The sequence below is a fragment of the Bos grunniens genome, chromosome 10 (assembly GCF_055505025.1).
Source record: "Bos grunniens cultivar Pamir isolate PY7600 chromosome 10, Bosgru_T2T1.0, whole genome shotgun sequence".
Taxonomy (NCBI): Eukaryota; Metazoa; Chordata; class Mammalia; order Artiodactyla; family Bovidae; genus Bos; species Bos grunniens.
The window spans coordinates 71795264-71819922 of record NC_141174.1 but is presented as its reverse complement, the minus strand read 5'-3'; the positions used below and the strand labels follow the sequence as shown (position 1 = coordinate 71819922).

At 37.1% G+C, this 24659-nt stretch overlaps 1 long non-coding RNA gene across 9 annotated transcripts in view; it reads left to right on the top strand.

Moving 5' to 3' along the window:
* LOC147364805 (uncharacterized) overlaps positions 1–24659 on the top strand; it is a 131121-nt gene that overhangs the window by 9107 nt on the left and 97355 nt on the right. The window contains exon 4 of one of the 9 annotated variants that reach the window (XR_015135014.1): positions 24026–24357. The exons of 7 other annotated variants lie outside the window; for them this stretch is intronic. This is a non-coding gene — a long non-coding RNA (uncharacterized LOC147364805). Of the gene's footprint in view, positions 1–20751; positions 22450–24025; positions 24358–24659 lie in introns of those variants that run through there. One more of the 9 variants, XR_015135011.1, reaches the window with a different exon arrangement.

The following is a 24659-nucleotide window of genomic DNA, read 5'->3' as shown; positions in this document are numbered from 1 at the left end:
CTTGAAGATGTTTTTCTTTTAGTTTCATGTTTGAAGTAAATACTATGAACCTTTTATAAGTGTAATGATTTTTTCTCTTAAAAACTCACTAATATCTAACTATACTAATAAACGCATAATGTATATTATTAGGTCTGAACTCTTGGTCATGGGTATCTGTGCATTTTAGAGATGGTCTGTGCACAAGTGTCATAAATGACCATTTTATAGATAGATAATGTTCTTAATCCATAACTCTTTATTGCTGATGGTTATTGCATTAGATGATGACCCATAGCTATTAAGAGTCAGTTTTTAATATCACAACCATTTAGAAAGGTTAATGGACTCGGTTTTGAGATTTAACCTTTGAATGCTTCAGGTTAAGAGGTTATATTTGTGCCAGAAAATATCTACTTATTTTCATTTCACTGTGTACTTTTAGTAGCGTGGTTAGGTCCAGTTACTGTTATTTACCAAGCAAACTGAAAGTGTGTGACGCATAAGATAACAAGTTTCTAGAGCAGTGAGATTCTTTCAAAATATACATTTCATATTTGGCTTTATTATTTTTCATTTAGACACAAAAATTGGTATGTGAACAGATGTAACCTAAATCAGTTGAGGAATATTTATTAAGGTTGTTCAAGAAAAAAAAAAAAACCAAGATTATAATTCATAGATTTCTTGACTAGTCTGAAAAGTTCACATGCATATAATGGGGAAACTGGTCATTTAGGAAAATCATGAATCCTTTCTGGATGATCCCTAACTATAGCCCAGAACTTTCAGAGGAATAAAATAGTGTCTATAAGGATTCAGATAATTTCACTTTAAAAATCTAAATAGGGTTCTATGGTGGTCGTTTATCACTTATTTTGCTATCCATTACCCATTTTCTTCTTAATATCACCCTATTGCCTTTCATTCCATTATTTGTTCATTGTGAGTAAGCTTTGTGGGATGAAATTACAGGCATTTCCCTTCTATTATGGAAGCCAGAAGCTGAATATATAAATATAGTAATGGCTCCCAGTGAATTACACTTTTTGTACCCATTCTGTTGTGTCTCCCCTCCACACTGACTCTAGGCATGACCATATGGCCTTATGTTTTGGCCAATAGGATATAAGTAAATATGATGCAAGCAGAGGCTTGGAAAGCGCTCATCCATTAGGTTACTGTTTCTTGTTTGCTCCTTTTAAAACCTATCCACAATGTGAAAAGGCTTATGAGGTATGAAGAGAGACCCCTGAACGAGTGGCTTCTTTGCAAAATTATGGAGGTTGTCTAGAACCAGACAATTCTCAGCTTATCTGCCTGTCCCCATTTTCTGTTACCTATCCTCTCATGGGCTCTCTGAGCTTCTTCACAGTTTGCTAAGAAATTACATTCTACTAATTTACCTAAAATTAGTTGCTAATGCAACCAAGAACCTGAAATAACATAGGGAGTTTGAAAATGCAAAGGATTACTTGAGAATAACATACAACCACCATGAACACCCTTAAACAGATTCACTTAGAAGTTATGAGTGGAACACATGTATGTTAGTTTGGGTTATAAATATTCCTTACCAGAAAGTGATTGATGGAACATTTTATGAGACAGACAGTGATATTAACACAACCACTTCTAGACTCAGGAATCTGAGTCTCCATTTCTCATTTACTTTTTATATACAATGTATGGATCTCAGTCTAGAAGTTACTCAAAGAATAATCACAGTATTTGAAAACTTTGTCCTAAGCAGTATTCTTTTTTCTGGTTTCATTTCTGTAATTGTTATAGAATATTGTATTCATTTAAGATGTACTGTGCATTCCCTCTTTATTTCTGTATTCTCTTGTATTGTTGGTGTGTCTGTTTTTCCCTTTGTCCCATGTTTCTGCATCCTCTTCCCCATATCATCAGGGAATTCTTTTATTGCAAATAGCGCCATCACGTGCCTCCCAGTGTGGTTCTGACATTCGTGGTGTGCTATTGCTTTCCTTTCAGGTTTACTCAGCTCGTCGTCTCCTTTATGCTATTGGACACTTGGTGTAAAATTCACATACAACATGTGAATTATCTTAAAGACACAATGCATTTTTTCCCATCCATAGCTCTTCTCAAATGCTGAACTGTGTAATTATTGATACGTGTTTCCATCTTTACCATTTTAGGGACAGTCGCTCATTGTCATTTTATTGCATCAGTTCTAACCTGGGGTTAATGGATAGCTAACTTGTGGCATGTGTGGATGTAGGCAATTTATAGTGAGAAGGTCCTGGTTCTTAAAGCTGGCTATCACCACAAAAAGGCAAAGAATCATGGTGCTACTGCCAGGCACACTGCTTTACAGGTTGCTGTTGTCAGTCACTAAGTTGTATCTGACTCTTTGCAACCCCATGGACTGCAGCATGCCAGGCTTCCCTGTCCTTCGCCATCTCCTAGAGTTTTCTCAACTCACGTCCCTTGAGATGGTGATGCCATCCAACCATGTCATCCACTGTCACCCCCTTCTCCTCCTGCCCTCTATCTTTCCCAGAATTAGGGTCTTTTCCAGTGAGTCAGCTCTTCACATCAGGTGGCCTAAGTATTGGAGCTTCAGCATCAGTCCTTCCACTGAATATTCAGGGTTGATTTCATTTAGGATTGACTGGTTTGATCTCCTTGCTGTCCAAGGGACTCTCAAGAGTCTTCTCCAGCACCACAGTTTGAAAGCATCAGTTCTTTGTGTTCAGCCTTCTGTATGGTCCGACTCTCAATCCATACACACTACTGGAAAAACCATAGCTTTAAGTAAATAGACCTTTGTCAGCAAAGTCATGTTTCTGCTTTCTAATATGCTGTCTAGGTTTTGTCATAGCTTTTCTTCCCAAGGAGAAAGCATCTTTTAATTTCGTGGTGGCAGTCACCATCCGCAGTGATTTTGGAGCCTAAGAAAATAAAATCTGTCACTGTTCCCAGTTTTTCTTCATCTATTTGCTATGAAGTGATAGGATCAGATACCATGACCTTAGTTTTCTAAATGCTGAATTTTAAGCTTTACAGGTAGATGATGTTTAATAAATGTTCATTGACTTGAAGTTAAATAATTTTCCAAATTTGGAAAATTGGTCTTCATTCTGGAACAAAAGAATCCATTGTTTCTGATATTGTATAACTACTTCCATGGTAAATGAAAAGTTATTCCCTTTTGATACACATATAAGCATTCAGTCATAAAAGAAAAGGGGCCATGAAAAGACAGAAGAGGAACATGAAATCTAAAATCCAAGAGAAAAAGAGGCCTTGGAGGTTAACATTTCCCTTTTCTTGCACAGCACCATGCCACCAAAGCTGTCACAACCTATTCAAAGACTGTAAATTTGGAATTTTTGTACATTAGAAGGTACATTCAACTGACAATGCTAGGAAATCCATTTTTACAACTTAACAATTTCTGTCAACGTTTAAAAAATGTTTTCTGTATCCATTTCTTGAGAGACTCATAAAGCTGACTTTTTGGAGTATTTTTGGTTTCTGGTGTTTGTTCATTCTTTAACTATTTTTTCCTTCCATTTCAAGAAAAAATGTTGGCCATTTTCTCACCTTCTTTGGCTTAGACTGCAATGCTAGATGATTCCAATACAATTAGGTGAGATTTTTATAGGCCCTCAAAGGCTAACAAAATAATAAATGTGGCAGTTCAAATAATAGCAATCATAGCAGGTCAAGCAAAAAAAAAAAATCCTTTGAACTGAAATTGACAAATCTTAACATCACCAGAGTCTGGAAATGCAACACTCTTTCCTTATTCTTAGTTTTTAAAAACTTTTCTTTTTTTAGTATTGCATAAGGATATTTTCATTCTGCCTCAATTACTACTGATGTCTTTTAAAATGTTCAATGCATAGATTCTGCTTACCAAGAACGACTCAAATATTACTGAAATATGAATTAGTTTCCTTGATTATTTTTTTTGACTATTTCAAGAATACTTCTTTGCCTAATAATTCTTATAAAGCGAGATGTAACAACTTTCTTTGAAATGCTTTTCTATTTGATTTTAAAAGTAATGTAGAAAATTAAACCACAAAAAGGCACAGTGGAATTAGTATTTTCCTAATGGTAACTAGCATTGTCCTTTTATTTTGTATCTTTCTCATCTTTTTTTTCTATGACTAGATATACATGTGTATATGACGTATATGTGACTGGAATCATACTTTTTTGAGTAAGGAGTATGAAACACAAATTTCTTGACAATAAATATAAAGGCTTATAAAACTTCAAATAGAATTTTTTCATAATTAAAAATATGACAAAAATCTATCAAATCGCTATTGTTTGGGTGGGAGTACAATTACTTCTTAGGTACAAATAGCTCTCACTGTTTTAATAGGAGCTTGTCAAAAAAATTAACTATGGCATATGTAAATTAGAGATTTCAGATGGCACTACAAACAATGTCCCGAGATCAATTTTAATATTTATTTTCCAAATAACTTTGCTTGCCTCAGTCGTCACCTGGCATTTTTTTCTCATGAAATTCAGCAATTACATATAACTGATTGAAATAAGCAAAAATAAAGCTCACAGCATTTTACCTTTTAAGCATAGTTTTATTCGTTTTTTTCATCAACCCTTAAAAATGTGACCTCTGAAAGATAACAACAAGACATGGTTTCAGAGCACACCATAGCCTCTCTCAGTCTCCCACGCTCAGTGCTAACTCTTTTGTTTGTACAATATTCTTTTATTCTGAGCAATATAACATTTTAGTTCTTGTAATAAATGCCTTCATGTGAAGCAGTTCAGCTAAGAGAATGTTATTAGACTGTGCTCCCAGGCAGTGCACCTCCGCACGATCAATACAAAGCTGGGCCTCAGCTCATTCCCTCTTTGCTTAAATTCCCTGCAAATGTGCAAGAGAAGCAGCAGAGGGTGTCATCAATCACAGGCCACTGTGACATATGCTGAAACCTGACCAGGGCCGAGATGTTTTAATAAGGCATCCATTAAAACCCTCAAATAAATTGCAATTTGAAAACAGAACATAATACCAGCCAAGTTTTCCTCATCCATCTTGTGGCATGTCATGTAATGTAATTGCGTTGTTAATTTATCCAAGAACTTTCTCAGTACACTGTTTTGTTGGCACCGCTTAATTTCCCCGTAGACCGTGTGTGTGTGTGTAGACGTGCACACGGGTGCATGTGAGACAGAGAAAGCAGAGTGAGCAACTGGAGGAGAAAAAAAAGAATCCGTGTTTATTTCTGTATGTTTGTGTGTCTGTTGGTTCCTTGGAGGAAATAAGTCATGTTTCTGCTTAGCATGGCATTAACCAGAGAGCTAGTCAGAACTTTGAAATCTTTGACGTTTTGTCAATGGCCCCTGAGCATCCTGTTACTGCCTCACCAGCTCTGGCCTACAGCAGGACCACTTTCCTCCCTGCTCAACTTGCCATGGGTTTATGCCCTTCCAGTGTGGGATCACTCAGAGTGCCTGTGGATCCCATCAATACATATCGATGAAAGTGTTTACAGGCTACTTAGGATCACCACACAAGACACTCAGAACAGTACTGATTTGGGTTCCCTAGCTCTTGGGTTATAAGTGAAAAGTTTTGACATGTGTAAGAAAAGTAAAAAAGTTATCAATCGAAAGGAGAGAATGAAAATGTACATCTCTAGTATATATCAAAGTGATTGCATTATGTATTATATATGTGTGTGTGTGAATATATATGCATGTGTTTAAGAGTTTAAAGGAAAGATGCAGGCAGGGGCTCAGATAGATTTCTTTGTCTTCTAAGCATAAATCTAAAAATAAGTAATGCAATTCTTCATGTAGGGCTGCATCAGCAGATTCTTCACCTTTATTTATTCTTCTTGGTTTTCTTAATCTGTTCTTTTATTTCTGTAAGAGAAGCCAGAGGAAGGCAGAGGGAGAATCTACCTCACACATTCCATCTAGATCTAGGATGTCACAGTAATCATGTCGACAGTCAAATATTAGTTTAGAAGTGTCAAATGTCTTTCCTAGGCCTACTGTTTTGAAGTGATATGTTGCTGAACTAATGACAGAGGAGACAAGACAGTGTGACGAAAGGGGGGAAAAATACACCATGAATCTACTTGTGTAGCTTTTGTCTTACAAATATTAGTGAGTAAAATAGTTGAGACCCAGTTTTTTTTTTTTAAATGATAACTAAATATAAATCATGCTAGTTAAAACATGAACAGCCACCTCCTCTCTATAGATCTTTATGTCTGAAGTTGCATTTTAAGTTGGCTCTAAGAATGTGGTGGCATTCTAATATGCAGCCTGCACACAGACCATTCTCCAAGGCTCTGCCTTATGACCATGCAAAGTATTAGATGATCACGGAATATGAAAGATGCCAGGGAAAGCCAAATTAATTTCTGCCTTCTGCTAATGGATGACCTTTGTGATTTGGATCAGGAGCTGAAATTCACTTAGTCAGAAAGGCAGGAGAGTAGGGAAAACACCTAAAATCATTTTCTCTCCCTATAGAGGAGATGCCTGCCTGCCACCTGCCCAATAAATGTCAAGTGGGTTATTTTTTTTTTTTAAATAAGCAGCCTGATTCAAAAGCATGGAATGCTTCGTTGAGACGTTCAGGGCAATAGGAGTAAGACTGCTTAAAAATATAAAATAAAAAAATTAAGCATTTATATATAACATAGAAGAAAGAAAAATATTAAAAATTAGACATGAGGATGGTTAGTTCTTTCCTAGGGACTTTGTTAACACCTCAGGGTTCTATGTAGATCCTTAAAGCTTTACTGAAATTTGAGCTGATTTATTATGCTTAGGAGAAATCATGTTTGGTTTCTTATAGTTGAAAATATTTTGAAGTTTAGCTGAAATTTGTTTGAAATTGGGAGTGTAATACCCCAAGCAACATTCAAGGGATCAAAACCAACAGGAACTGGAATATACAAAAACACAGTTTCTTTAGCTCCACGTGAGTCGAGGTTGCCAACTTTCACATGCTTCTAATGTTAGCTCAAGCTTTCTGGCAGTCCCATTGTAAGCTGCATTTCACAGACATCCTCTGCTATTTTGGCATTTTAATGTCGGCCTTACTGCTTTTTATTTCCTTGTCCAGGAATATAGTCATTTTAAAAACAGCATAATTATTATTGGATGTGTATATTTTTTAAGTTCCAGCTTGAGACGAATTCTTTCTTGCATTTAGCTACTACCCTTGAAATGCACAGAAGGAATAAAACATTAAAGACACCAAGGACATGGACCTTTAATTCCTCTTGTGTATTGCAAGGGCAAGAATGAAATGTCAGTTCCCAAGGTGATTATATAGTGCATGTTGGCAAGAATGGAATAATTGTGTCCTACCCAGGGTGTGAGAAATGTATACATGGGGAGATAAAATTGTAAGGGGGCAGACAATATAGGGTAAGCACATGTACAGCACAAAAGAATTCAATTGGGTGGATGACACAGGTCTTTGGCCTTTGTGGAAATCAATGAACTGCTGTTTAGGTGTCTTTTTCAAAGCACAGGGATGTTGAAAGGATAAAGCCTTGACTCTCTGATCCACTGAGGCTTGCTCAGTTAACCTTAGGATATTTTTAAGAAAGTTGATTTGTTTCTCTTTTTCCTTTTTCTCTTGGCTTCCTTGAACTGATTTACAATTCCTGCATCTATTGCCGCCTTTAGCTATGCGCTCCATTATTCAGCTACCCTTTTTGTAATTAAATTCTGCTTGAATTGCTTATAGGCCTAACCCTCCTTAACTTCTATTTGTGACCTCTTGTTTCTAAGTTAGTTAGTGACATTGTATTGGACACACCATGAATAACCTTTCCTGGCTGCTAAAATACCCATGTCTGAATTTAATTTGAGGTTTCTTTGTACAAAATTCCCTGCAAACTTGCATACAAATTCAAAGCCTGATCCATAAAAATCTTCTAGCAATATCATTCTAATTTCAGAAGCCTAGAGAGATGAAGCCATGTGTTATGTTATAAACACCCCAACAAAAGAACTGTGATCTTACCATGTTATTTTTTTCCCCAACGTAATTTTGTAAATGTTGTTGATTCTGCCTCACCATTTGGAGACTCTTGCATGTGTTACTCTTCCAAATTCCCTGCTTTAAAATTCCCTAGAGCCCTATAAGTGCTGGATTTCTTAAAGAAATAGGTTACCTTCACCCCTACCGCCCACACTCCCCACTCCTCCAAAAACAATCCCCATACAAAAGTGCCAATAAACTAACTCAGCCGCATACAATGATATTGTGAAGAAAACCTCAGGAGAAAACCATTTAAATTTCATGGCATAAATCTGAGCTCTTGGCCAACCTTCCGTTAGCAAGTAGCAAGCACAAGTCTCATGCTAATTCTCCACCAAACCTCGAGTTTTATGAAAGCTACATTTTATCTGTTTGGTTATTTGCAGTCACTCGAGAGTTGGAAGAGGAATATTAGCACCACTCACATTTTATTGTGGAAGTCACAGTACTTGGTTGACCCCCTTTTCAGGTCCTATTGAATTTCCTATACAAAGGAAATGAAAATGTTTTATATTTAATACAGCAGCACATAACGAAAGGCTTAGTTATTACACAGAGAGATGCAATTTTCTGCCTTTGTTTCAGCTATTACTGTGGAGCTGAAATTTCCAAGCACATTTTTTATGATTTGTTTATTGCTGACTTTAGAGATGACAGTGAGGGGAATGCCACCTTTATGCTACCTGAGCTACAGTTAAGGGCTTTCTGTTCGTACTTATTTATCCCACAAAAGAATGATGCAGCTTTTTATTGATGTCCTAGTTTTGTTGTTTTTTTTTTTTTTTAGACGGATCAATTTTAAAAAGTTAAAAAAGTGAGCTTGCATAAACCATGGATTGAACAGAGAGCATATTCCTGATTTCACTCCTATGTGCTCTGAGACTGTGAAGGGGCAGGAACTCCAGTTAGACTACTGGCATGGTGCTAAGCACGTCACCTTATGATTCAGTTATTACAATAACAACAGTGCAATAACAGGTGGGTTTCCCTGGTGGCTCAGATGCTAAAAAATCTGCCTCCTATACAGGAGACCTGGGTCTGATCCCTGGATTGTAAAGATCTCCTGGAGAAGGGAATGGCAACCTACTCCTGTAATCTCACCAGAATCCCCATGGATAGTGGGGGCAGGCGGGCTATAGTCCATGGGGGTCACAAAGAGTTAGATACAACTGAGTGATTAAGCACATTATTATAATTATTAACTTCTTTCTGTAGATGAGGAAACTTAGGTTTAGGGAGGTTTTCTAACTTGTCTAACATTGCCAACTGGGATTGGAACCTGATCTGTCTGATTCCAAAGCCTGTTCCTCCCTCTTTTTTTTTTTTCTGATACTGATAGTCATTCTATTTTAAAAATTTACTTTCTTTCCTGATTCTTTAACATTTAAAATTATTTTCTTTTAAAAAGCAGTATACAACACACACATACCCTTCAGCTAGATTCATCAATGCTGATAATCTGTTTTTTCCTTCCCTTCATACCACACACACATATTTAAATACATACACACATATAAGTATATTCATACACACATTTGTGTATTAATTCACATGGCTAAACCATCTGAAAGTAAGTTACAGTCACTATGATGCTTCAAAAAATAAAAACATTCTCCCATTTAATCACAATGCCATTCTGCATCATAAAAATAAACATTTATTCAATAACACCATCCAATAGTCTACATGCAAATTTTCCAGATTGCCCTCCAAATGATTTTTTTTTTTTATTATTTACTTGCATCAGATCTTAGTTGTGGCATGTGAGATCTTTGTGGCATCATGTGGGATCTTTCGTTGCAGTGCACAGCTTCGCTGGTTATGGCACTCGAGCTTCAGAGCCCATGGGCTCAGTAGAGTAGTTTCGGCATGTGGGCTAAGTTGCCCAGTGGGGTGTGAGATCTTAGTTCTCTGATCAGGGATCAAACTCACATCCCCTGCATTGTAAGGTGAATTCTTAACCACTGGGCCACCAGGGAAGTCCCCCAAATGACTTTTTGACCCTATTATTTTTGACCCAGGGTCTCATCAAGGAAGAGCTTGCCCTCTTTACTACTCTGTCTACAGCCTCTCCAGAATACTGGATGTGGAGTGAGATCTTTATAGGTTAAAGGAATTAAGTACAAAAGCTTGTGCCAAAGCGCAGCCATTATATTGATCTATATATTATCATAGTAGGTCTATATGTTCTAAAGGTCCTTTCTACTCTGATATTCACGAATCATGTGATGTTGTCACACTACTATCCAAAGAGTGGAATATTGGAATAGTTTGGTGATTCCCTAAGCTGTTCTACAGTTATTTATTCTCAGAATTACTTACAGCTTCCATGTTCAGCCTCTTGTCTTTACTTAAATGATTCTAAACCAGACTCAGCAAGACTGTTCTTAAATAGGTAACTCCTGACACTCCAGGATTCAAAACATCATTATTAAGGGATAATAAAAGGAAAAAAAAATAAGTAAGAAACGAGAAATGGAGGAGAAATAGGGAGAGAATGTAAAGAGGGGGAACAAAAAGTAATCAGAATCAGGTTGATTAAATTTATAATTACAACAACATAGCAATAAACAAGGCAAAACATTGAGTGCTTAGCATGCCTGGCAGAATGAGGATTTTCAATGTAGTGTTTCATTTAATCCTTAAAAATAATGTTCCAAAATAGGTTACTATTACCCTTTCACCATTTTATGGAAGAATTATTGAGTCTCACAAAGGTTAAGTGTCCTGTCCAAGGTCACCTAGATAATAAAACGCAGCTGTGCTCAAACCCAAGCTGAAGAAAGAGTGGGGAAGGTGGAGGTAAGGAATGGTGACATGGGCAGGGGTGAGTGGGCATCTTCCCCTCGTACTGTGCCCTCTCTCCCCTCAAGTTCTTAGTCATCATGTCCTGTCACTGGTCGAGAATCTCATTTTTTCTCTGTGTCTTCTACCACTGCTTTAATTCAAGCCAATGCCATCTCTTTACCGGATGCCTGCAATAACTCTTAATAGACTCCCTGCCACCCGTCTTCCTCCTTTAGTCTCTAATATGCTGGTCAGACGGTTCTTCCCAGTGATCTTTCTCAACATGTCACTCCTTTGATTGAAATTCTTTGACTGTTCATCACTTAGACTAGTGGTTGTTAACCCTGCCTGCACATGAAAATCCTAGAGAAAGCTTTAGGAAATGCTGGTGGCCAGGGCCCCACCTCAGCTTCTGATTTTATTATTCTGAGGGAGTAGGTCTTCCAGAAAAAAAAAAAAAAATACAAGATACCCAGGTAACTTTGAATTTCCAGTAAATATGTACTGGACATACTTGCAAAAACATACTATAAATTGCGTTTATGTAAAATCCTGATTTAACTGGGTATATTACATTTTTATTTGCAAAATCTGGCTATATGTTTGCATTTGTTGTGAGGAAACTGAACATGTGTGTGTGTGTGCGCGCGTGTGCGCTCAGTTGTGTCCGACATAAGTATTTTAAAAATTTCCCTAAGTAATGGCACCCCACTCCAGTACTCTTGTCTGGAAAATCCCATGGATGGAGGGTCCTGGTAGGCTGCAGTCCACGGGGATGCTAGGAGTCAGACACGACTGAGCGACTTCACTTTCACTTTTCACTTTCATGCATTGGAGAGGGAAATGGCAACCCACTCCAGTGTTCTTGCCTGGAGAATCCCAGGGACGGGGGAGCCTGGTGGGCTGCCGTCTATGGGGTCACACAGAGTCAGACACGACTGACGCAACTTAGCAGTAGCAGCAGCAAGTCATGTACAGAATGGAACCCACCAACTTATAGGAAAAAAATGTGAATGAAATAGTGTCTAAATGTCGTCTTATGGCATAAAAGACTCTTCAGACTTTGGCCTCTGCCTCTTTTTCAAGTTTCACTGTCCCCTCCCTAATCATACCTTACCTTCACCTTCCTAAATGCTATATAGTTTTATCTCCATATCTTTGCACATGCTGTCACCCAAGCCCAGGATTTCCTTTCTGGGCTGTCTGATGCATTCCCAGTCATGCTTTAAGACCAAAATCTGACTTCCTTAGGTGAAGTGAATTGCATAGCCTTCCCTACTCCTGCAGTTTTGTGTGTAAATCTACCATTCTGTCTATTCCTGCTACTAATAGTTATATGCACTGTTTATCTATTTTTTTTTTTTACTATGTACTGCATTAGTTTTGCAAATTAACATGTATTTTACTTTTAACTTTAGTGTATTCTAAGATAACAATAATATTAAATACAACATATACTAGAATTATATACCTTTTGCCAAGATTCCTTTCTTTACCTCTTACCTACCAGCCAGATGAACAGAACAAAGCAAAACAAAGCAGATTAGACAAACACTTGTATCCATGGCTTCAACATTTAAAAAGATGTTTATGTTTCTCATCTCCTCAGCTACCATTTCCTAGTGGCACTACAGTTTCCCTCAATGACATTTTAGTAGTAGTGTTAGTCACTCAGTCATGTCCGACTCTTTGCGACCCCATGGACTGGAGCTCACCAGGCTCCTCTGTCCATGGAATTCTCCAGGTAACAATACTGGAGTGGGTTGCCATTCCCTTCTCCAGGGGATCTTCTCAACCCAGGGATTGAACCCATGTCTCCTACGCTGCAGGCAGATTCTTTACTGTCTAAGCTACCAGGGAAGCCCAAATATAATGCAAGTACTATGTAAATAGTTGAAGACGAGTGGCAAATTCAAGTTTTGCTTTTTGGAATTTCATGGAATTTTTTTTTCCAAATATTTTCCATTCTTTGGATGAATACCATGGATATACAGATATTGAAGGGCCAACTGTATTTTCTTTTCTCTAAATATCAAATTCCTAGCAAATATATAATACCATATACAATTCCAAATTACAGTACGTTCACAGGTTTTTTTCTGTTTGTTTGATTTTGCTTTAACCTGTCATGTAACATACTGCCATGAGTCTTTGGATGTGGCATCTAACCAAAAAAAGCTACATATGGTCACTTTCTGTATGAGAGGTATAAATACATAAGGTGACAACATTTTTGTGGACAATTTTTAAAACATGATAAATAGCACTATCAACATTACTGATTTAAATATTATGTATACGTTAGAGATCATCTACATATCAATGCTTAGGTAAGGGGAGCACTAGAAAATAAATAACATTTGGGGGTTGTCATGTATTAGCTTATGTAAATCTTTGTTAAATCTAATTAAAATGTTAACCATACTTGGTATTATGTATTTTGATGTATTTACCCCACAGCTAACAATGTTAACATGTCAATAGTAAAATTCCATTATTTTGGATTCTATTATTAATAATAGATTATCATTTTGGAAAAGACTGTGTTGGGGTTACTTTTCATACTCAATGTTCATTTTACCAGATGCTGCCTTTTGGAGTTGGAAGCAGGAAGAAAGGTAGAAATGTGAGTTGTTTCATAGTCCGTAGGTTAAAACCTAACATAGGCGTTCTGTTGAGTAATGGGAAAAGAGCCCATTGAAGGAGGGAAGTCAGGTGGTCACAGTTGCACCAAATGTGTCATTTATGTTTGCATTTCCCATTTGGAAGGCAGGTTGGAATCTTCAGAGCAAGAGGATGGCCTTTCCTAGTTGAGCTCTGGGATTTAGAGAAGCTGCTGACAAAATTGGCTTTTGATAAATTTTTTGTTAACTGCTTTATGACCTCGCAGTGTTTCTCATCACTTTACATAGCAAACCCAAGTTTACAAAGTGACCCAATTTTTTATTGTATAGGCGTCACATATTTCCCTTCCTTGCAGCAGGGGAATAATGGCTTGCTTCTAAGAACTTTCCTCTGTCCTGTTTTCATCTGGAGTTGGATTATGGCCACTTTCTTCCTTGCACTCTTAGCTAGGATCAGGCTTCTCCTATTTGATATTAAGCCTTTCTAACTTCACTTATTGATTAAATGCCTGCCTCCTCACTAGGTGATGACCTCCTTAAAGACAGAGACTATCATTTCTTTTCTATCCCAGTGCCAAGTATTGTACTACCCCAAACCACGTTTTCACTATATTAGTTTGTTCAAAAGTTGACGTGTGACGTTTGCTGGAATACAAACTGCAGCTAACAATGTTACTTGTCATTAACTTGAAATAACAGATCAACAAATGATTGCATTTTAATTATGAGAATTTGAGATAGTCAACATAAAGTACCACATAAAATGCTTAGCAAAAAGCAAATACACAGTGCATACTATCGTTAATAGGAATAGTCAGAATAGTAGATGTGCATGCAAAACCCTGCAGGAAAAGTAAGGACTGTACATTTACTTTGGCTAGGGAAGTCAGATTTGGGTCTTTAAGGACAAGTGGGAGTTCATCAAACTCAAAGGAAATCCCAGGCTTGGGAGATAGCACATGCAAAGACAAGAAAGTGTAGAGCATTTAGGGGGATAGGTATGAGGTGTGGAGGGACAGAGGAGATAAGGCTTAGAGTCAGCAGAAAATGAAGACATGAAAACGGCCAAAAGGTACATGAATAGAAGCTGAACACCACTAATAATTGGCAAAATGCAAATCAGAAGGAGATACCACCTCGTACTTGTTAGAGTGTCAGCAAGACCAGAGATAACAAGCATTGGCAAAAAAGTAGAGAAAAGGAACTCCTGTACACTGTTGCTGGGGATGTAAATTGGTATAGCTCCTATGGGAAACAGCATGGAGGTTCCTAAAAAGAATTTTTAAAAGAACTACCATATATGATCCAGCAATTCTACTTCTGGATACATATCCAAGGGAAATGAAAACATGATCTCAAAGAGATACTTGCACTTCATGTTCATTGCAGCACTGTTCACAATAGCCAGGACATAGAAACAACCTGTGTTCACTGATGGATGAATGGATAAAGAAAATGTAGTGTGTATGTATAACAAAATACTATTTGGTCACAAGAAAGGAAAATCCCGCCATTAGCAACATGGATCGACCTTGAAGGCATTATGGCAAATGATATGTCAAAGAAAGACAAATACTGTAAAATATCACTTGTATGTGAATCTGAAAAAGGCAAACTCATAGAAAGCCAGTAACATGGGGTAGTGAGGTGGCAGAAATAGAGATATCAGCCAAAGGACATCAGTTATAAGATCAGTAAGTCCTAGGGAATCTAATGTACAGCATGGTGATTTTAGTCAGAAATACTGTATTATTATATACTTGGAAATTGCTGTGGGAGTAGACAAAAAGGAAATGGTAATTGTGGGACCTGATGGAGATGTTAGTTAATGCTACAATGGTAATTATTTTGTAATGTATAAGTGCATCAAATCTATACATTATATACATTAAACTTAACAGTGTTATGTGTCAGTTATATCTCAATGAAGCTGGAAGAAAAAAGGATGCAGGGCCGAAACTCTGAAGGACATTTTATGTCCTAATAGAAACTTTAGATAATACTTCATTTGTAATTTTTTTCTATTAGCCAGTGGTTTTAAACTTGCATGCCCACTCAACTTACTTGTGTGTGTTCATTCACTGTATGATTAAACACTGATCTCTTTCTAGATCCACGGTGTTTATTTTCACATGACCCATCTGCCTAATACTCTGATGGTTTTTAAAAATCTATTAAAATAATATCATTTCCATTTGCACAGTACTTCATGTCTTGTAGAACAGATAGTTTCCAAGGAAAAAATAACTTATTTTGATCCTCACAACAACTTTGTGAAATTGATAGGACAGGTTTCCAATTAAAAATTTTAATTATTTTCTGATTCAATATAACATGCAAGAGTACTAATAGTGACCATCTCCTGCCTTATTGTCCTTTCTTGTCTATTCTTTGCTTTTTTCCAACTTCATTGAGATATAAATGATATATATAAATTTGAGCATCTTTTTTTATCATTTTATTGACATATAATTGACATGCAGCACTATGTAATTTATGGTATATAGCATAATGCTTTTATTTATATACATAATGAAATGATTGCCACCATAAATTTAGTGAACTCTTAATATCTACTGAACTTTAATGCAAACAAACACAGACTATTTTATTTTCTTAGTAGTTGGTCTGAGAATTCTTTGAAGGGGAAAGTCCACATTTATTAGGGCCCTTCCAAGATGAGCCCCTTGAGATGAGCCTAAGACTTTTAAGTTCAGTCCAGTTTAGTCGCTCAGTCGTGTCTGACTCTGCGACGCCATGAATCGCAGCACGCCAGGCCTCCCTGTCCATCACCAACTCTCGGAGTTCACTCAGACTCACATCCATTGAATCAGTGATGACATCCAGCCATCTCATACTCTGTCGTCCTCCTCTCCTCCTGCCCCCAATCCCTCCCAGCATCAGAGTCTTTTCCAATGAGTCAACTCTTTGCATGAGGTGGTCAAAGTACTGGAGTTTCAGCTTTAGCATCAACCTTCCAAAGAAATCCCAGGGCTGATCTCCTTCAGAATGGACTGGTTGGATCTCCTTGCAGTCCAAGGGACTCTCAAGAGTCTTCTCCAACACCACAGTTCAAAGGCATCAATTCTTCGGCGCTCAGCTTTCTTCACAGTCCAACTGTCACATCCATACATGACCACTGGAAAAACCATAGCCTTGACTAGACAGATCTTTGTTGGCAAAATAATGTCTCTGCTTTTCAATGTGCTATCTAGGTTGGTCATAACTTTTCTTCCAAGGAGTAAGCATCTTTTAATTTCATGGCTGCAGTCACCATCTGCAGTGATTTTGGAGCCCCAAAAAATAAAGTCTGACACTGTTTCCACTGTTTCCCCATCTATTTCTCATGAAATGATGGGACCAGATGCCATGATCTTCATCTTCTGAATGTTGAGCTTTAAGCCAACTTTTTCACTCCCCACTTTCACTTTCATCAAGAGGCTTTTGAGTTCCTCTTCACTTTCTGCCATCAGGGTGGTGTCATCTGCATATCTGAGGTTATTGGTATTTCTCATGGCAATCTTGATTCCAGCTTGTGTTTCTTCCAGTCCAGCGTTTCTCATGATGTACTCTGCATAGAAGTTAAATAAGCAGGGTGACAATATACAGCCTTGACGTACTCCTTTTCCTGTTTGGAACCAGACTGTTGTTCCATGTCCAGTTCTAACTGTTGCTTCCTGACCTGCATACAGATTTCTCAAGAGGCAGGTCAGGTGGTCTGGTATTCCCATCTCTTTCAGAATTTTCCACAGTTTAGTGTGCTACGTACAATATATAAAGACTACGGATTTTGAAAGCAGGAAAACATACCACCTGTGTGACCAAGGAGACCTGATTCCTAAATCGGAATAATGATAGTTAAACAGGGGATGATCTCAAGGTTTAAACAGTGATAAAATATGTATGGAAGGTATTGGAAGCTAGCCTGAGATTACCCTATAGCATGCAATAAATCATAGCTACAATTACTGATGCAAATAGACTCATCTAAATTGATAGGAAATAGAAACTCACATACTGATGTCAAGAGTCCCCTGGAGCTGGAAGCCATGGTACATAGTAGTCCTGGGTAGAATGAAACAGTCTAGGTTCAGTGAACCATTTTTATGTCATTATTGCCCTCTACCTCCATCAATCTTTATATGTTCTCCACTCTTACATTTTCTTAGACAAGGATTAAAATCTCATTTACACTGAGGTTTTAAGATACAAGAGACTTACAGGGTTCAATGATATCTTTCTAGGGGTTGAAAGAGCATTTTATGGGTGATGAAAGTAAAATGAATCTTTGATCATGGAATTTCAGGCATCAAAAGCTGAGGCAGAGGGATTGAGAGAGAAACAGTTCAAGTTCTTGAATTCATACTAAGCTGATAGTCACTTACTCTACTTGTGCATAAGCTCTGCACAGTGCCTTTACTAAGATTACTTTCAGAGGGTCTTAGAGTCCTATCTGTTGTTGTTGCTCAATCTCTCAGTCATGTCTGACTCTTTGCAACCCCAAGGACTGCAGCATGCCAGGCTTCCCTGTCCTTCACCATCTCCCGGGGCTTACTCAAACTCATGTCCACTGAGTCGGGATGCCATCCAACCATCTTGTCTTCTGTCGTTCCCTTCTCCTTCTGCCTTCAGTCTTTCCCAACATCAGGGTCTTTTCCAATGAGTCAGTTCTTCACATCAGGTGGCCAAAGTATTATAGCTTCAGCTTCAGCATCAGTCCTTTCAAGAATATTCAGGATTGATTTCCTTTAGGATTTCCTGTTTGGATCTCCTTGCTGTCCAAGGGAATCTCAAAAGTCTTCTCCAACACCACAGTTCAAAAACATCAATTCTTAGCCGTTGAGCTTCTTTATGGTCCAACTCTCACATCCTTACATGACTACTGGAAAAACCATAGCTTTGACTATATGGACTTCTGTTGGCAAAGTAATGTCTCTGCTTTTTAATATGCTGTCTAGGTTGGTCAAAGCTTTTCTTCCAAGTAGCAATCATCTTTTAATTTCATGGCTGCAATCCATAGTTAGAGTGTCCTATAACCTAGCAATATTCATGCAAGATACATGTACTTGGGAGGCATGCTTTTCCAAAATTACATAGCAGATATAGTTTTAAGGAAGTCAGTTTCCTCATCTTCAGCATCCACATGAACTTTGTCTGATACTGGGTCTGTGGCTGAGGCATCACCCTGGTTCTTTTTTCATATCTCCCCTTTGACAATTGTCCTCTTACTTCATAAAAGAAAGTCATACCACTCACCAGTTTGGCCCCATGTGTAAAATGGTCCAGCATACCAATAAGGAATTTTTTTTTTTTAATTTTAAACTTTTTTTTTAATTGAAGGATAATTGGTTTACAGAATTTTGTTAGTTTCTGCCAAACATTCGCATGAATCAGCCATAAGGGAGGGATAATTTTTAATATGGTTTGTCTGTGAAACTTCCTGTAACCAAAGTGAAAGTGAGTTACTCAGTCATGTCCAACTCTTTGTGACCCCATGGACTACACTCCAGGAATTCTCCAGGCCAGAATACTGGAGCGGATAGCCTTTCCCTCTCCAGGGGATCTTCCCAACCCAAGAATCAAACCCCTGTCTCCTCCATTGCAGGCAGATTCTTTACCTGTGAGCCATCAGGGAATCCTAATAGTATGTGTATGTTAATCCTAAATGCCTAATTTATCCCTCCTTTTCCCCTTTGGTAACCATAAGTTTCTTTTCTATGTCCATGGGTCTATTTCTATTTTGTAAATAAGTTCATTTATATCTTTTTTTTCAGTTTCTACATATAAATGATATCATAATATTTGTCTTTCTCTGAGATAGCATATTCTAAGTATATTTGTAAAATAGGTAGCAGAGGTTATATCTTCTTCCAAGAATCTTGTCTTTTTCCCCTGAGAACTATTGTCAAAGAATGAATGAAAATCATCAGAGAGACCCTTGGGAGCAAAGCAGAGAGAAACTATGAGAAATATGAAGGGTTATGAGGTTATTTATAGCAAATCTTCATGCCTGATCTATCTTTAAAACTACTTACTTACCTACTTAATGTATCTTAGAGCTAGGATTTAGGAGTGAGATCTTCTAACAGGGCAACATAATAACATCAGACTTTTTTCTATTTAAAGTAAATTTAATTTGATTGATTGGTTAGACAGTGAGAACTGTCTTTGCCAAGTAGGTTAAATGGCAAACATTTCCAAAAAACGGTTTGAAAATCTTCAGCTCTAAGTTTTGACAAAAATATATTGAAAGCATTGATAACAGCATTGTATTTAAAAATATATTTGCAAAGATGCACTGAAATTAACTATATTTTAATTTCCCAGCCTTCTTTTGAGTGTATTAGAACTCACACAAAGTGCTTCAAAGTAAACAAGTAGCAGGAATAATTAATAGTTATTTGATAGGTATTGATAAAAACCTTCTTGGTTTACTTCCCAGAAACTGTGGCAATGAATAACTCTAATGACTGGGTGACAAAGCCTTTTGCAAAACAGGATGTTTATAAATCTTTGTTTTCAGTAAATTTGAAGGAGCACCTAGTCAAATTGTTAGCTGATAGAGCACTAGAAATACTTTTTGATGATAGGTCATTATATATTTTGGCATATAATTCAGAGGAATACCAAAAACTTGAGTGACAATGCTATAACAAAATTCTTTCCATCTACATTTACCTGTTTGTGTGCACAGGATTTTGCAGTGTTTGTATCTATAAATGAGGAAAGGAACAGAATTGATGCTCAACTCTGTTTCCTTCTGGCAGTAATATTTATCCATAAAAACATGAATCAATTGAAAATTAAACCAGCCCCATCCATCTCATTATGAAAAGCATTTCCAATGAAATTTATTATACATAATTATTATTCAGATTTCTATCTTATTTCTACTCTCTTCATCCTTTGTTTACCAGTACCAATAATATTTGTTATAATAACCAAACTAGAAATATATTTTTGTAGTCTTACACGAAAGGGAAATAAATAAGGTTTTAATTTACATACATTTTTTATTACAGAGAAGTAACATAGAACAATCAATAAAAGACTTTCACAATTAAAAATGTGTGTACTGAAAAATTTATTTGGGAAATTGGAATAAATGTACAATTTTAGAAGAAAGAGGAAGGCTATAAAACTCTCAATTTTTAAAAGCAATCTCATTTATTTTTTAAGTAGATTATGATAGGCTAAAATTCCAGAAGTATTTAGGGATTTTTTAATATGTCAGTATTAACAGAAAACCAGAAATTTTATACTTTGACTTTAACTTATTATGAAAAGTTTTAGATAACAACTTTAAAGAGATTTTCATAATTATTTCAGGAATCAAGAGAGCACAAAAAGAAAAAGAAAGAAATATCACCTTAAAGGGGAAGAGACAGTTGTGAAACAGAGCCATCTCCTTTTGCCTGTTAAATGAGGTTCTCTATCTACAGCCAACTGCTTGTAAAAAGCATTTCAAATGCCCTTTCTGCTATGAGAATGTGTGGTAAAAATGCACCTGGTAGCCATATACCAGCACATTTGTAAAGGTACCCAAGAGGGACGGAAAAAAAAAATTTCTGATGTCGTTATTTCACATTCAGATACAAATATTGCTAACGTAGAAGCTTAGACCCCAAGTGTTCATTGTTTAGAAACATAAACATATGAAGATACTTCCCTACCCAGTTCCTTTATCATTCTTTTCAAGTTAATCCAATGAACATGATTGATATAAAGTTAATGGGGACTTGGCCACAATCCAAATATACACTAACCAAGGGGAACCTGGGACGACACAAGGCTGATTCCACAGAAAATCCTTTGCTCCTATGAAGAATAGTTGATTTGGGGGATAAGGATGAGCAGCTAAATTTTATCCAATGTATTGGAAATGGTATTTTCATGAATACAGATGCAACTAGAAGTGGTCATCTATAAAGAGTTTAAAGACTGCATCAAGATACATAGCCTTGACTAAAGACAGATCAATGAACTAAATGATCATAATAATTAACATTCTTAAAAATAATAATAGGATGGAAGTTTGGGATTAGTAGATGCACACTACTAGGTACAGGATGGATAAGCATCAAGATCCAGTGTATAGAACAGGGAACTATATTCAATATTCAATAAACCATAATTGAAAAGAACTTGAAAAAATACATATGCATAACTGAGTCACTTTGCTGTACAGCAGAAATTAACACAACATTGTAAATAAGCCTCGATAAAATTTTAAAAAATAAATAATAGCCAACTATTTAAGGTCTTACACTGTGCTTGTCCTCAGTGCTTATCAATGCTGTTTTGAAAACATAACCCACATTACCTGACATAATTCTCATAATAACTCTAAGTTAGATGACTGTCACCCTCATTTTATAAAATGAGAACCCAAGGTACAGAAATGTGGAATACTTTTAAAAAAGGTCACACAGCAAAGAAGTAGCAGACCTGGGGTTTGGACTTAGTCTGTGCGGTTCCAGAGCCTTGCAGTTAACCCCTCATTTACTCATTACTTTAAGAAAATTCTGCTGAATAGACAAAGAAATTTATACTTCTTGAAGGTGGGTTTTTTAAATTATGGCAAGGGCAGATGGAGGAGGGGGTTTGGGATAGTTTGGACCTCTGCCTAGAATTAAACAGTCGCTAATTTTCTTTTGCTCTCTCCTGTTTCTAAGTAAATTGCTATGCACACTTATTTTATTATCATTATTTCTATCTGACATGCTGTGCAAGAACATCATGATTTAAAATATCTTAAAAACAACTCAAAGAAAGAGACTTAAAAGTAAAATGTTCAGAGGAAAAACAGATGGCTACTAAGTGCAAATTCTGAGTTCTTATATTTTTGTATGGGGAGTAGATGTGGTTGGTAAAAGGTTATGCTAATAAGCAAAATGTTCTTGTATTGTTATGAGCTTATTATTTAAAATCATTTCTGTGATCTGTAAAGTTGTTTAAATAGTAACCAAAGCAGATTCTGGCAAAATAAACTTCAAATATTCTTAGGAAGATGATCTGATTTAAGCAGATTGTTGGGACTCAATTAAAAACTCATCAATAGATGAAACAAGGGTGATTCAATGGAAGTCTGGCTATTTGCTCATATTTGAAAATAACAAGTGCTTGTAGAAATCTGAATTCCACGCTGAAGCTATTTTTAAATCTCAATAAACTTCCTGAGGAAAAGCTCAGTAAATAGGGCCAGGAAACTTGAATCCAGGATCCAAACTCTTGAGGCCTCTCTCGGTTGCCTTTGAACCCTGTCTTGCTGTACCACAGTGCAGCCACCTCCTCCCCTAACCCTTTCAATGGCTGGCAGGAGTCTCGACTTCATGCAGGTTCACGCCCTAGTTCAAGAGTCCCACTGTCCTCTTTTTCACCCTTTTCTGGATGACAACTGTTTCCTTCAGTTTTGGCTTTGGAAATAGTGATTTTGGATTAAAAAAAAAAAAAAGTCATCTGCAACCCCCCCTGCCCCCCCGCCCCCATACAATTCTACAAAAAGGATTCATCCTTATTCCTGGTCTGGCCTGGGTGTTATCCTCCTAATCCAGCTGTAGTGATGTATTGTACTGGCTGCCTGCCACATGCAGGATTCTACCTCAGGACATCCTTCCAGAGGCAAAAGGCCAGTCTGCCTGTTTGTCAGCAGCTGGTTTGACCAGCCTATCCCCTTAGGACAACAACAACAGTATATGTGTGTATGTTTAGAAACTCACATACACTCCATGTGTACTTGTGTGTGTGTGTGCATACACACACATACATGTATATAACTGTGCCATATATGCTGTGTTTGCATATATACATGTATATACATGTACTTAAAGTCCAGATGTGCATTTCATCTTCTATTTCTAATATGAAGTTCATATGCCTCCAAACTTACCCTTTGTCCCTCTCAGTCTAAAACAATGTTTCTTATCCTTCAGCGTACTCTCAGAGCACAGCTCTATCCTATATAGTGTTGACATGCTTTCACTTTGGGAATCTTTAAAGTACTAACATACCTTCTGACTTGCAACTGGCAGGTGTAATGTTAAACATTATGTTTTGTATTTCTGGGTTACCCATTCACACATCATTTTATTTTTATAGCAAGGAAAGGAAATACCAATCCAAATAGATATCAATATAAAGCTTAAATTTCCAGACCTGAAGGTTTAACATGGATTTCCCTCTACTCTATAAATCACTCTCCTAGATTCTACTAAATCTAGCTAAGCAAGCTCTATCAATATTTTGTCTGACAACACAGATGCAGTTTAGAAACAAATGAAGGAAAAAAGAGGTTACAAGTCCTGGAGATTCTTGAACATTTCTCTAAATCTCCTATGCAATTAGAGAACACAAATTTGGATAGATTTTAACAGATTGAAAAGAGAATTGTAATGAAGCCAGGATTTCTTCTAGAAGGATTTTGTTCAAAAAGGGTCTGGGATAACTGTGAACTAAGATAGCAATATGTTTTTAAAACAGGAAGCAAAAGTTAGGGACAGAAGAATGAAAAGATATATAAAATATCTCTTTCTTGGAAAAACAAGATTATTCAGATGTATAAATATACACTATTGTTTGGCTGAAAGTTTTACTTTCATTTTAGGTTCCAAGGATTGATAAACAAAAGAAATAACTTGTTACATGCAAATAAGGAGAAGCTCTATACAGTCAGCAAAGATAAGACCAGGAGCACTGTGGTTCAGATCATGGATTCCTTATTGTCAAATTCAGACTTAAATTGAAGTGAGTAGGGAAAACCACTAGACCAGTCAGTCAGTTCAGTCGCTCAGTCCTGTCTGACTCTTTGCAACTCCATGAACCGCAGCATGCCAGGCCTCCCTGTGCATCACCAACTCCCAGAGTTCACCCAAACCCATGTCCATTGACTCAGTGATGCCATCCAACAACTCATCCTCTGTCGTCCCCTTCTCCCCCTCCCTCAAACTTTCTCAGCATCAGGGCCTTTTCAAATGAGTCAGCTCTTTGCATTAGGTGGCCAAAGTATTGGAGGAGTTTCAGCTTCAACATCAGTCCTTCCAATGAACACCCAGGACTGATTTCCTTTAGGATGGACTGGTTGGATCTCCTTGCAGTCCAAGGGACTCTCAAGAGTCTTCTCCAACACCACAGTTCAAAAGCATCAATTCTTCAGTGCTCAGCTTTCTTCACAGTCCAACTCTCGCATCCATACATGACTACTGGAAAATCCATAGCCAGGATTACCAGCTGGAAATACC